The sequence below is a fragment of the Myotis myotis genome, unplaced genomic scaffold, assembly GCF_014108235.1.
Source record: "Myotis myotis isolate mMyoMyo1 unplaced genomic scaffold, mMyoMyo1.p scaffold_m19_p_3, whole genome shotgun sequence".
Classification (NCBI taxonomy): domain Eukaryota; kingdom Metazoa; phylum Chordata; class Mammalia; order Chiroptera; family Vespertilionidae; genus Myotis; species Myotis myotis.
In genome coordinates this window covers 79,301,718-79,314,217 of record NW_023416335.1, presented here as the reverse complement: position 1 = coordinate 79,314,217, position 12,500 = coordinate 79,301,718, and positions in this window count along the sequence as shown.

The window sequence follows — 12,500 nt, the reverse complement described above, 5'->3', positions numbered from 1 at the left end:
CCTTGCCACCACCCTCATTCTCTCCCTTTTTACTTATGTGTGGCTTGTTAAAAATGCTGCCCTTCCCGCCTCATCACTCTCCATCTCTCTATTCCCTGTATCATCAGTTGTGTTTTTCAGTCAGCCTTTGATAGCTGCTCAGTGCCTCTGGGACAAAGCCCCACTTGTTGGTTGGGCATCCCAGTCTTCTATGACCTGTCCCCAGAAACTCATCTCATCAGAGACCCTGTGATTTCCCCAGGAGCCTTCTCAGCCCTTTCCACTCCTGCTGCTCTTGTTGCTGCTGCTGCTGTGGAACATAATACTTCAGCACTGGATGGCTGAGCAGGATCATAGCGACCAAGCCCCTGATCTCACGGGCTACCAGGCACCTCCTGCACACTGCACAGGCCCTCGGCTTGAAAAGCCTTTCCCGAAGATCCCAGTGGAAAGTGATCTTTCCCTTCCTGAACTTATGATCTGTGTGGCTCTTGTCTTGTGTTAGAATTAATTTCATATCTGAATGTTTAACCTCCATGTGGTTGACAGAATAATGCCCCTCTCCCCTCCAAGGATGTCCATGTCCTAATCCCCTGGAACCTATGAATTTTTTATGTTACATGTGAAGAGGAATTGAGCTTGCTAATTAGCTCACCTTAGATGAAGAGATGATCTTGGATTATCCACATGGACCCAATATAATCACAAAGGTCATTAAAACTGGAAGAAGGTGGCAAGAAAAGAGTCAGTGTCTGAATGCTGTGAAGTGGGAAAGACTTGATGACACATTGTTGGCTTTAAAGATGGAGCAAGTGGCCACAAGCCAAGCAATGCCGGTAGCCTTTAGAAGCCAGAAAAGAATGTATTTTTGTTTTATATAAAAATAATATTTAAAATAAACACAACTGGAAGATGTGCTACATTAACCCCACAGTGTGCCACACTGAGGGTAAGGATTCCCAAGTCTAGGTCCTGGTTAGCTCAGCTACTCAGTGTCCCTTTACAATGCTGTTTCTATATTAAAACCAAATGGGCACATTCCAGACTCACTGTCTCACTTGCTGAATTTCTGGGCCGGGTCAGCTCTCACCCCTGTTACTTGAGTGTCGTGGAGTTACAGATAGCAGGTTCCAAGGCTGCTGGCCTTGCTCTCATTTGCACTTTCCCTTCTCATCAGATGGGACTTCTTCCTTTACCCAGACCCCGGGCTCAGGCAAGTGAGCAGAACTGGAGCTGGTCACCACTTCCCTTCCTGGAAATCACCCAGCTCCCTCTTCTTCCCCTGGGGTTAGTTCCTGGCCTTCTTGCCCCCCCCCCCCCCCCACCTCTGGTGTGATCAGCAGTGTTACCTGTCTGTTGTGTGAAGCAATGACATTTACCCTTCTGCTCAGACACATCTGAGCAGTGGGAGTGGGGTTGGGTCACAATCAGGGTTCTGGTCTCAGCTCTGCTACCAACCATCTGGGAACTCTAAGCAGCTTTCCTCACCTCTATGGGCTATTCATTCCTGAATTAAAAAGAGGGGTTTAAAGTAGATGGACTTAGAAATTGGGGCCACCTAGAATCCCTGCTGAGAAGGTTTTAAGGACTCCTGTCACCCTCAGGAGGAAGCCCACCCTCCTCACTGTGGCTCACAAAGCCTTTCATCATCTGGTTCTTTACCCTGCGGGCTTTGTCCTCACTCTCCTCCTCAGACTTGGCAATAATGAGTGACTGGCAGCTCCAAGGACATGCCATATTCTCTCTTATTCTCAGGACTTGGCAGATGATGCTCCTCAGTCTTCACCGTATTTCCTGTGTCCTTTCCTACCCCTCTCTCTCCTTGATTCTTACTTTGGGGACTCAGCTAAAACTTCCCTTCCTGAAGTAATCTTTCTGACCCTGACCCCTCAGATCTGGTTAGTTGCTCCTTTCTTACAGGCCACTATCACACTGCTTTTATCTCTATTTTGGCATGAATCTAAGAGCCTCCTACTTGTCTGAGTCCAGTCTATCCCTAATAGTCTATAGACATTTTAAAGGAAACATGTGATTTGTTCACTGTGGAATCTTCAGTGTCCAGAGCTGTACTGACCTATGGTAGCCACTAGCCATAGGTGGCAACTGAGTCCTTGAAATGTGGCTACTCTGAATTGAGATGTGCTGGAAGTGTCAATTACACATTGGATTTCAAGGACTTAAAACAAAAAAAAATGCAAACTCATTTTATATTCTCATTAATAGTTTTTTATATTGATTACTTGTTGGAATGATAAGTGTTGGAATGATAAGTTTTAGTCTTATATTTGGATAAACAAAATATATCAATGATATTAATTTCACCTATTTCTTTTTACTCTTTTTAATGTGGTAACTAGAAAATTAAAGCAGTGTGGCTCACATCATATCTTTGTTGGAGTGTGCTGGCCAACAGTGTACTGCCTGGCACATCTATTGAACAAATGAACTGGTAGATAGATGTGTAGTTTAGGGAGTGGACTGGTTTCCCACCTCAGCCTCAGCTAATGTTGCTTTAGGTGCCAGCCTTGCTCCAGGTGTGACCCATGGCCCTTTCATGCTGTGCTGGGTAGCCGTGCTCTCAGTGGTCTGTGGGCCTGAGTCCTCAAGGGATAGAGCCATTTGGGTTGGAGGACCCTGCCTTAAGCCCATGGACCCAGTCCTGCAGCACATTGTGCACATTCTAGGAAGAAAATATTAACTTGACATCCTGAATTGGGAACAGGACAGACACTCATTTTGAATAACTGTAACACTCTTTGATACCATTGGGGCATTCATTCTCAGTAACAGTTGCTGAAAGCACTTTTACTGGAAATTTCTCATTTTACTGTATCTTGATACTGTAAACAAGCAAGACATATTGATTGACTTGGGAATTTTCCAAGGCTCTGTAACCCTGAAGAACAAAGAACCCATTTTTAAAAGAGTAACTAGCTTTTCTTTGTGTGTAGAACTTCGGCTTTTCTCCTCATCCTGTAATTTGTGGACTGATTGTAAAACCAAGTTAGGAAGTGTAGTTTAATAGCCCATGCTTATCACTGATTAGTCTTTGAACTTTAATTTTTTGAAGATTTACTCTTTGCTTGGAACAGATATCAGTGTAGTGAGGACACAGTCTCCTAAGATACAAAAGCATTAGTTGGGCACAGAAATTCTTGAGCCTGGCTGACATTTTGAAAGCCATTTTCTTAGACCACAACAGATTTAGGTTCTCATTTACATAATGCTTTCATAATTTTCAAAGCCGGCCAGACACAGTATCTCATTTGGTCTTTGTATTTATTTGGTACATTAAAATTTTTTGTTGTTGATCATATTACAGATGTCTCCCAGCCACTCTCTTTACCCCCCTCCACCTAGCTAGCCCCTGCCAATCACCCTAGGTCTTCACCACTCTACTGTTCATGTCCATGGGCTATGCATATAAGTTCTTTGGTTTATCTCTCCTCGTTACCCCCACCCCCACATGAAGGTATGAGTCTGTTCCATGCCTCCATGCTTTGAGTCTTGTTGGTCAATTTGTTTTCCTCATTAGATTCCACAAATAAGTGAGATCATGTGATATTTGTCTTTCTCAGATTGGCTTATTTCACTTAGCATAATAGTCTCCAGGTCCATAAATGCTGTCCCAAAGGGTAAGAAATCTTTCTTTTTTACAGCTGCATAGTATTCCAGTGTGTAAATGTCTCACAGGTTTTTTATCCACTCATCTACTGATGGGCACTTGTGCTCTTTCCAAATCTTAGCTATTGTAAATAATACTACTATGAACATTAGGGGTGCATATATTCTTTCTGATTGGTGTTTCAGGATTTCTAGGATATATTCCCAGAAATGGGATCACTACTTAAAATGTCAGTTACATTTTTAATTTTTTTTTTATTTCTTTATTGATTAAGTTATTACATATGTGTCCTTATCCCCACATTGAGGGAACTCTATACTCTTTTCCATAGTGGCTGCACCAATCTGCATTCCCACCATCAGTGAACTAGTGTTCCCTTTTCTCCACATCCTCAACAGCACTTGTCATTTGTTGATGGTAGTCATTCTGACAGATCTGAGATGATACCACATTGTCATTTTCATTTGCATCTCTCTGATGATCAGTGACTTATAGCATTTTTTTATGTCTCTTGGCCATTGGTATGTCCTCTTTGGAGACTTGTCTATTTAGGTCCTCTGCCCATTTTTAAATTGGATTGGTGGTTTTCTTTTTGTGGAGTTGTATGAGTACTTTATATATTTTTGGAGATTAACCCCTTATCAGATGTATCATTTGCAAATATGTTCTCCCATATAGTGGGTTCCCTTTTCATTGTGATTGTGGTTTCTTTTGCTGTGCAGAAGTTTTTTATTTTGATGTAGTCCTATTTGTTGATTTTTTTTTCCTTTGTTTCTCTTGCTGTAGGAGGTGTATTGGCAAACATTCTACTACGTGAGATGTCTGAGATTTTACTGCCTATGTTTTCTTCTAGGATTTTTGTGGTTTCATGGCTTACATTTAAGTCTTTTATCCATTTTGAGTTTTTTTTTTCTTGTTTATCTTGTAAATTGGTGATCTAGTTTCATCTTTTTACTTGTCTGTCCAGTTTTCCCAACACCATTTGTTAAAGAGACTGTTTATACTCCATTGTATGTTCTTGCCTCTTTTGTCAAATATTAATTGAGTGTAATGTTTGGGTCGATCTCTGGGGTCTCTGTTCTGTTCCATTGATCTATGTGTCTGTTCTTGTGCCAGTGCCAGGCTGTTATGATTATAGTGGCTTTGTAGTATAGTTTGATATCTAGTATTATGATCCCTCCAACTTTGTTCTTTTTTCTCAGGATTGCTGCAGCTATTTGGGGTCTTTTATGGTTCCATATACATTTTTGGAATATATGTTCAAGTTCTGTGAAGTATGCTGTTGGTATTTTAATACGGATTGCATTTAATCTGTAGATTGCTTTGGGTAGTATGGACCTTTTAATGATGTTAATTCTTCTAATCCATGAACATGGTATATTCTTCCATTTGTTTGTATCTTCTACTTTTTTTTAATGTCCTATAGTTTTCTAAGTACATGTCTTTTACCCCCTTAATTAAGTTTATTCCTAGGTATTTTATTTTTTGTTGTTACAATGGTAAATGGGATTATTTTTTAAGTTTCTCTTTCTGAGAGTTCATTATTAGTGTATAAAAATTGCATCAATTCCTGGATGTTAATGTTGTATCCTGCTGCCTTGCCAAATTCATTTATTAAGTCTAGCAGTTTTCTGGTAGAGTTTTTAGGGTTTTCTGAGTTGCATGAGGTAGGCTCTCAGTGAGTCAGCAGTTGGGGGTGAGTAGTGTTCCACAGATTGATATAGTTTCAAACTTGGTACCAATCTGTGTCTGAGGCCACTCAACAAATGTCCAGGGTATACCAAGTATAGCTGCCACTGGTGGGTGCTTTGTGGTGGTGTCGGATCTCAGGGAGTTGTCAGAGTAAGGTCAGCAGAGGTTATTAGGCTTAAACAGATCAAGATTTGGCTGTGTGAAGGAAGGTGTTTTGCACTGGTCAAGTGTGTGAGGAAAATATGTCCTAAAGACACACATTTCAATGTGTCCCAGATTTTGCCAGGAGCCTGATCTCAGCAGAGCAGGGCTGCTGGGAGTGATAAGGATGGGGCTAGTGGATCTTTCATGAAGGGGAGCTTCCAGTCAGGCTTGGGAGAAGGTGAGGGGAGTGGCCCCTGCCCCAGAGCCACACAACTCAGTCTGTTCCAGAATCTTCCCAGATCTTGGCAGAGTGGACCCATCAGGAGTCAGGAAGGTGAGGCCATGGAAGCTTGGAGAGTGGAGCTACTAGGTCTCCCATGAGGGAAAGTGAAGGAAATGGCCCTTCCTCAAAGCCATACAACTCAGTCACTGATACCCCCTGAGCCTGCCCAGATCTCTACACCCGGGTACAGGTAGTAACTCCTCAGCAGGGAGAAAGCTCTGCAGGGTGGTATGAGAAGCAATCCAGAGGGTGGGGCTATTGCTTTCCCCCAGGCTGATGCCATATATAGGGGAGTGCTCCACCTAGGAAAGATGACATCTCAGTGTGGGAATGTGACTCAGCACAGGGATACTCATGGCTATCCTTTCATCTCTCTCTCTCTCCAGAGCCACAAACTCCAGTTTTTCCTCATGTAACACTAGTCCATTCTGCCCTCCCTGGCCAGAGCCTAGGTGAGTGTCTGTGAGTGAGATTTTGTGAGTTACACCTTTAAGAGGATGCCTGTGAATCTAGAAGATTTGTGTCTCTATCTGGCAGACAGAATCCCTGCTGATTTTCACAGCCAGATGTTATATGTGCTCCTCTTCCCAGCTCTGGTGCTCTAGGCTGGGGAGCCTGACATGAGATTGAGACCCCCACGTTTCAAAGGGAACCTTTGCAGCTGAGATATCCCTCTGGAGTCTCAGTTGCCACCTGTCTTGGAAGAGGGACCAGTCCTTTTTCTGTCTCTGCCCCTCCTACCAGTTTCAATGTGGCTGCTTCTGTAAATTCTTGGTTATAAGACTTCTGTTCAGCTAGTGATCTGTTGGTTATTCAGGTTGCTTACTCTATATTTTAGTTGTAATTTCAAAAAATGAGGAGGTGAGTGTAATACCCACCTACTCTGCTGCTATCTTGAATCCCAACCCAACTTCAATTATATTTAAACTAGAGGCCCGGTGAATAAAAACTCATGCACTGGAGGGGGGTCCCTCAGCCTGGTCTGCTCCCTTTCACAGTCCAGGAGCTCTCAGGGGTGGGAGGTGACCCGGCAATCAGGGGAAGACAACACCCCATCACACCTCTGCTGCTGCCACTGCTGGCAGCAAAAGCCTCAGCTGGCCTTGTTACCTGAGCCTTGGGTGGCCCTGGGTAGCTGGACAGCCACCATCTGAGGCTTGCCTGTGCCTGGGGCTGGCTCTGGGCGGCTGGGGGCCTGAAGGGATTGGGTGACTCCTTCAGGCATGCCGCACGCCTGCCGCCCCAGTGGGGCTGAGGGGACTGGGCTCTGCCATCTTGTGGCTGTGGGTGCCACCATCTTTGAGGGCGGGTCAGTCAATTAGCAGATTCCCTCCTTGTTGGCTGTGGGCGCCACCATCTTTGCGATGGTGTGAGGGTCAATTAGCATATTCCCTCTTTATTAGATAGGATGATCATAGATAAGGTTGAGTTATTTGACACTTTTTTGATCATATTTGCATAAGTTTCCTGCACATGTTTAGCTATTGCTTCATTTTATGATTCACCAAAGAACTTATATGCATATATGCATAACCCATGGTCACAGGGTAGTGAAGGCCTAGGGAGATGCGCAGGGGCAAGCTTGAAGGGGTCAATGGGGTGAGGGGAAGGAAAGGGGGCATATGTAATACTTTCAACAATAAAGATTTAAAATTTTAAAAATAAGTAAATTTTGTTTTAACAAAATTTTGTTTTGTTAAAAATTTAAATAGCAGTTTTAAAATTTGTTTCATTGTGTTCTGATTGTTTTCCAAAACTCATAAGTGTAAGTTTAGTGGTATGTTATGCAATCCTTGGTAATAAGTGTTAACACTATACTGTTCGTCTGATGAAATAGGTGAAACACAATAGGGGAAATGCAATATCCAAATTGCTATATTCTTTTTTTTTTTTTTTAGCAAACTTTTCTTGCCTCTGAAAAGCTGGCTTTTCGAATTTTAAATCGTTAGAACAGTAATTGTACATCCAAAAGGCCTATAAAAACTAGACAGGTCAAATACATAAAGAAAAGAGACTAGGTATGAATGATAAGGATGAGGCTGACTAGGGAGTAGGTATGTGGTTTAAAAGGGCAGCTGCTTCCCAGGTCTAGCTCATTGATATGGGAATGTAGGTCTGTTGTTACCAGATTTTTTTTTTTTTTTTGTCTCCAAAGAAATTCCAAACAGAAATTTTTGTGAAATCTCTTGATTTTTAAAAATGTAGGCTCAAATAAAACACCGTATGATCCCTCTTGTAGAGGTAATTTTTACTATGATCCCTTCACTTTGTTCCATATAGCTCTGAAATAGTTTTCCTTTCTCTTATATGATAAGCTTTTCAAGATAAAGAAAAAATTATCTATAATTTCATAAAGAGAATTTCTGTAACATTTAACATTAACATTTATGAAGAAATGTTAAATTTGAAATCCATTGACAGCAACCCACCTGGTTAGCTAATCTCCTGTCAGTGGGAAGAACAATTTTGTACAATTTCCTGTGCCAGTAAACTCAAGAATATTCTGCTTCATAGCTAATAATGTTGCATGCTTCACTATAGCATTGTAAAATAGAAATATAATGTAAGCCACACATGTAATTAAAATTTTTCTAGAAGCTCCATTAAAAAGAAAAGACAGCTTTGGATCAATTAGTTGAGTGGCATCCCACGCACATAGAGATCATTGGTTAGATTCCTGGTGGTGCATGCCCAAATTCTGGGCTCAATCCCCAGTAGGGGGCATGCAAGAGGCAGCTGATCAACATTTCACTTTCACATTGATGTTTCTCTTTCTCTCTCTCTCAAAAAAAAATCAATAAAAAAGATAGGTGAAATTAATTCTAATAAAATATTTTATTTCAATAAGACTAAAATATTACCATTCAAACAAATGGTCAATATAAAAATTACTAATACATTCTTTTCTTTCATACTAAGTCTTTGAAATCTGTTATGTATTTTATACTTATACCACATTTTGGTGTGAAGAAGTCAAAGTCACATTCCAACTGCTCAATAGGCACACATGGCTAGTAGCTACCATATTGGAAAACTCAGGTTTGATATGTTCTGCTGTGCTTACATACCTAATGTTACACAGGAATTTGGTAGATTCAATAGTTTTTCTCAGTATTTTGGCCTCTTTGCCCTTCTCACTACATTGACTTGTCCCTAGCTTGAACTTGGCATTTGCAAGGTTTGAGAAGATTCATGCTGAGAAGTAATGGAAACAGAAAGATAGAAGATGCAACTAAATCTGAAAATGCTACAATAGTTACAGTGATCATATTTAGAATTTTCAGGTGACAACTTCTCACAGATACAGAAAAAGTTTGCCTCTTTTTCACAGTGAGAGATGTATGAGGCTGGACATGTACAAGTAACTAGGGGAAAACAGGCCCAGCCAAGAACACTGACAACTGGTGTGAATGGGAGGCAAGCAGAGCTTCTGCAACGGGGCAGGTAAGAATGAAGAAGAAGCATCTTCACCTTTGGTTGCAGAAGCCAACTCAACTGGGCTTTGAGGGAGGACTGGGTGATTTACAAAATCCAGTAGATGTGGAAAACTTAAGTGTGTGGTGGGGATGCAGTGAGGGTGTGCCTCAATGTAGTGGTCAGGAGAGAGCAAGAGAAATTTAGGGGCAGCCTGTGTTGTTAGGTCTCTTGGCAGAGACTCTCTCTGGTGGGGTCCAGAGATAAGCCTGCAGTCTGGTGTCTCCCGAGTCCCTCTAGTGGTGGCGGTGTCTCCTGATTCCACACTGAAAGCCATGAGGAAATATTTCTGAGCTCTTTGTGTTTCATTAGTCCAAATTTTACCTTAGAATAGGTAAAGCTTTTTCTATTTTTTTTCTAAAAAATCAGTATATGTTACCATGCAACACTTTTTTGTCATTGTGTTTTTCAGCATTTGCTCAGAACTTTTCACTGGTTTTGTGCTCTTCATTAGCTTGGTTCTGCATCTTGACAGTGTTGATTATTTGCTGAAGGTTAAAAAACAGAAGTATTTGGTAGAAAATTCTGTGTTTTAGGGTTTGAATCTGCTAGACCATAATGGGATGGCTAAGTCTAGGTAGCTCTGGATATAGAATATGCCTAGGGAATTGGAATGTTGATTTAGGGTTGGGTCAGGCTGAGGAATAACCTTAGGAACTGTGATCCAAGGATGAGTTGCTAGTGTTGGCTACATGACATTGTAGGAGCATGGGCATCATCATGACCCTGGAGAGAATTCAGGTTGATTGAGGGCTTTTACTCATGTAATTTCTCTTGCTTGGAACTTACTTCTTTTCATGCAATGCTAATTTAAAAAGTTAGTATTTTCTCCAATACTTGTTTAAGAATTTTCTTAACAATTCTTATCTAATCAACTCATTCATTCACTTATACATTTATTAAATATATTTCTTCAGCATGCAAATGTTTATTGGGTACCAAGTGCCAAACACTGAGCTAGGTGCTGGAGATTCAAAACCAGTAAGGCCTTCATCTCCATCCCCAAGAAGCTCATTACTTAGAGAATTCTCACATCAACCCACCCGGATTGGGCCAGCATAGTCTGTCCAGTCATTCTTTAATATTCATGTAATTGGTTTGTATTCAATTTGTTGTTTTCATTCCTAGTATATTCTCTGAAGTGGCCTGCCACCCCTGAGTGACTAGACATTTTTATTAGTAAATAATATGCTTTCTTCTTTCTCTCTTTACTAGTATAACTCTTTGTAGATCCTGATATTTTGCAGAGAATGGGGCCCAATAACACTTAACTAATGTTCCTTCTTTCCAGGGTGTGTGAATGTTGTCAATTGATAATTATTTTTTACACATGGTTACTGGTATTGTGAATAGGCATTGGAAGGGTTTGGGAGACAGGCTCAACAGACATGAAAAGGGTCACCAACACAACCTCTTTAAGTCATCTATAAACTAAACACAGCCTCTATTGTCCATTTATTCATCAGATACCTTAAGACACTTCCTTCTCAAAGTATCACAGTATGTTTGGCATTGGTTTCTAACGACAGCAGCGTTAAATGAAGGCTCCATCTATCTGGGTATCTTTTCTCTGTGTTGCAACTGTTCAAGAAGTACAGCATTAGGGAATTCCCCTAATGAAGTGCATAAACAGTAACTTTCCTTCAAACTGTCAGTGAAATGCTGTTACTCAAGTGAATTTCAGTGACCCCCTTACTCTAGAGGGAGCCTAGTGTGGGAACAAATTTTTATAGATAATATACTGTTTGCTTTGCCATGCTGATAATTTCCTCCTGTCTTTGAGGCTGTCAAATAACCAGGAAGCTTATTGTTTCTTAGGACAAAGGTATTTGCAGAGAAACTAATCAAACTATTATTATTATTATTAATCTCATTACTGAGGCATCACCAGTGCTTTTGTGCATTTGAGGCTACCAAATAGATTTAAATTTTATTCTGAAAATGATGGAGGCATACAGGAACAAAGAAGCTTATGAGCAAGGGGTGGGAGACTGGTTCTTTCCTGGCTGGGGCACACTTGTGTTTGGGAGAACTGCTGCCTCATTCTGCAGGAATGCAGCCCCTTCAGGGGTCTCCTAAAGGTAACTGTGGGCTACCATTGTTAATGAGATTTTTTTTCTGATAAGGGCACTGACATGCTCCTGGAAAAAATGGACAAGGAAAATTCATTATAGCACAGACAGAGGCTACTAACAAATGAGATGAGGTTTTGCCGTTTGCTTTGCTTTGCTGAGAATCAAGAGGAAGAAGGGGAACTGTGATGGGAGGGAGAGAAGCGCTCTCCTCCCCGTATCCATATTCATAGCAATCAATTGCAGGATGGCAGATGCAGTATACCCATATTTCATTCTCACGCATGCGTTTCCTGTCTTGGACTGACCGTCTAAGTGGCTAGAACATTCAACCACAGAGGCCAAGGCTGAATCTGTTCCCATAGGGAACAATGAATTTCACGGCTCACATCCTGCCCCAGGAGGCTCTGCCCAAGTATAGCACATATGTTACAAATATTGCATGGGACATATACTAAAAAGATGATTTGTAATTTATCTGAAATTCAAATTGGACTGGTTGTCCTGTATTTTCATTTGCTAAATCTGGTAACCCTACTTAGGGCAGAATATGAGAGATGGGCCTCAAAATACTCCTCCTGCCTTATAAGAGCTGTCCATGCATTACCTGTCCTTGACCTCAGTCTTCACCACAGATTAACTTTGGAGCGGACATGTAGGTAGACCCTGTTGTTTCCAGAAAGCTTCTGGAAGAGTGCTCCTGTCTTTCTTGGGTTTACTCTTACCACCTCTAATGACCACACCCACCTGAAAATGGGTGTAAGACTGGTATGAGAAGATATCCCGTGGGGTTTGGAGGTATGTTTTAATGTCGAGGCAGCAATAACAGCCTCGATGGTTGGGAAAGTGTGGACCTTAAAGTGGGGGAGAATTGCCCTGACCGGTTTGGCTCAGTGGATAGAGTGTCAGCCCGCGGACTGAAAGGTCCCAAGTTCGATTCTGGTCAAGGGCATGTACCTTGTTTGCTGGTACATCCCCAGTAGGAGGTGTGTAGGAGGCAGCTGATTTATGTTTCTCTGTCATTGATGTTTCTAACACTCTCTCCCTCTCCCTTCCTCTCTGTAAAAAATCAATAAAATATATACTTTAAAAAAGGTTGGGGAGAATGATTAAGGTGGGTCAGGGGGAAGAGTGGGGCACATAAAGAGAGATGCAGCCCAAATGCACCTTGGGTACACCCAAAGGAGAGACTTGTCCTTCCCACCCCTTTCCTCTCTATCTCTTCTTCTCA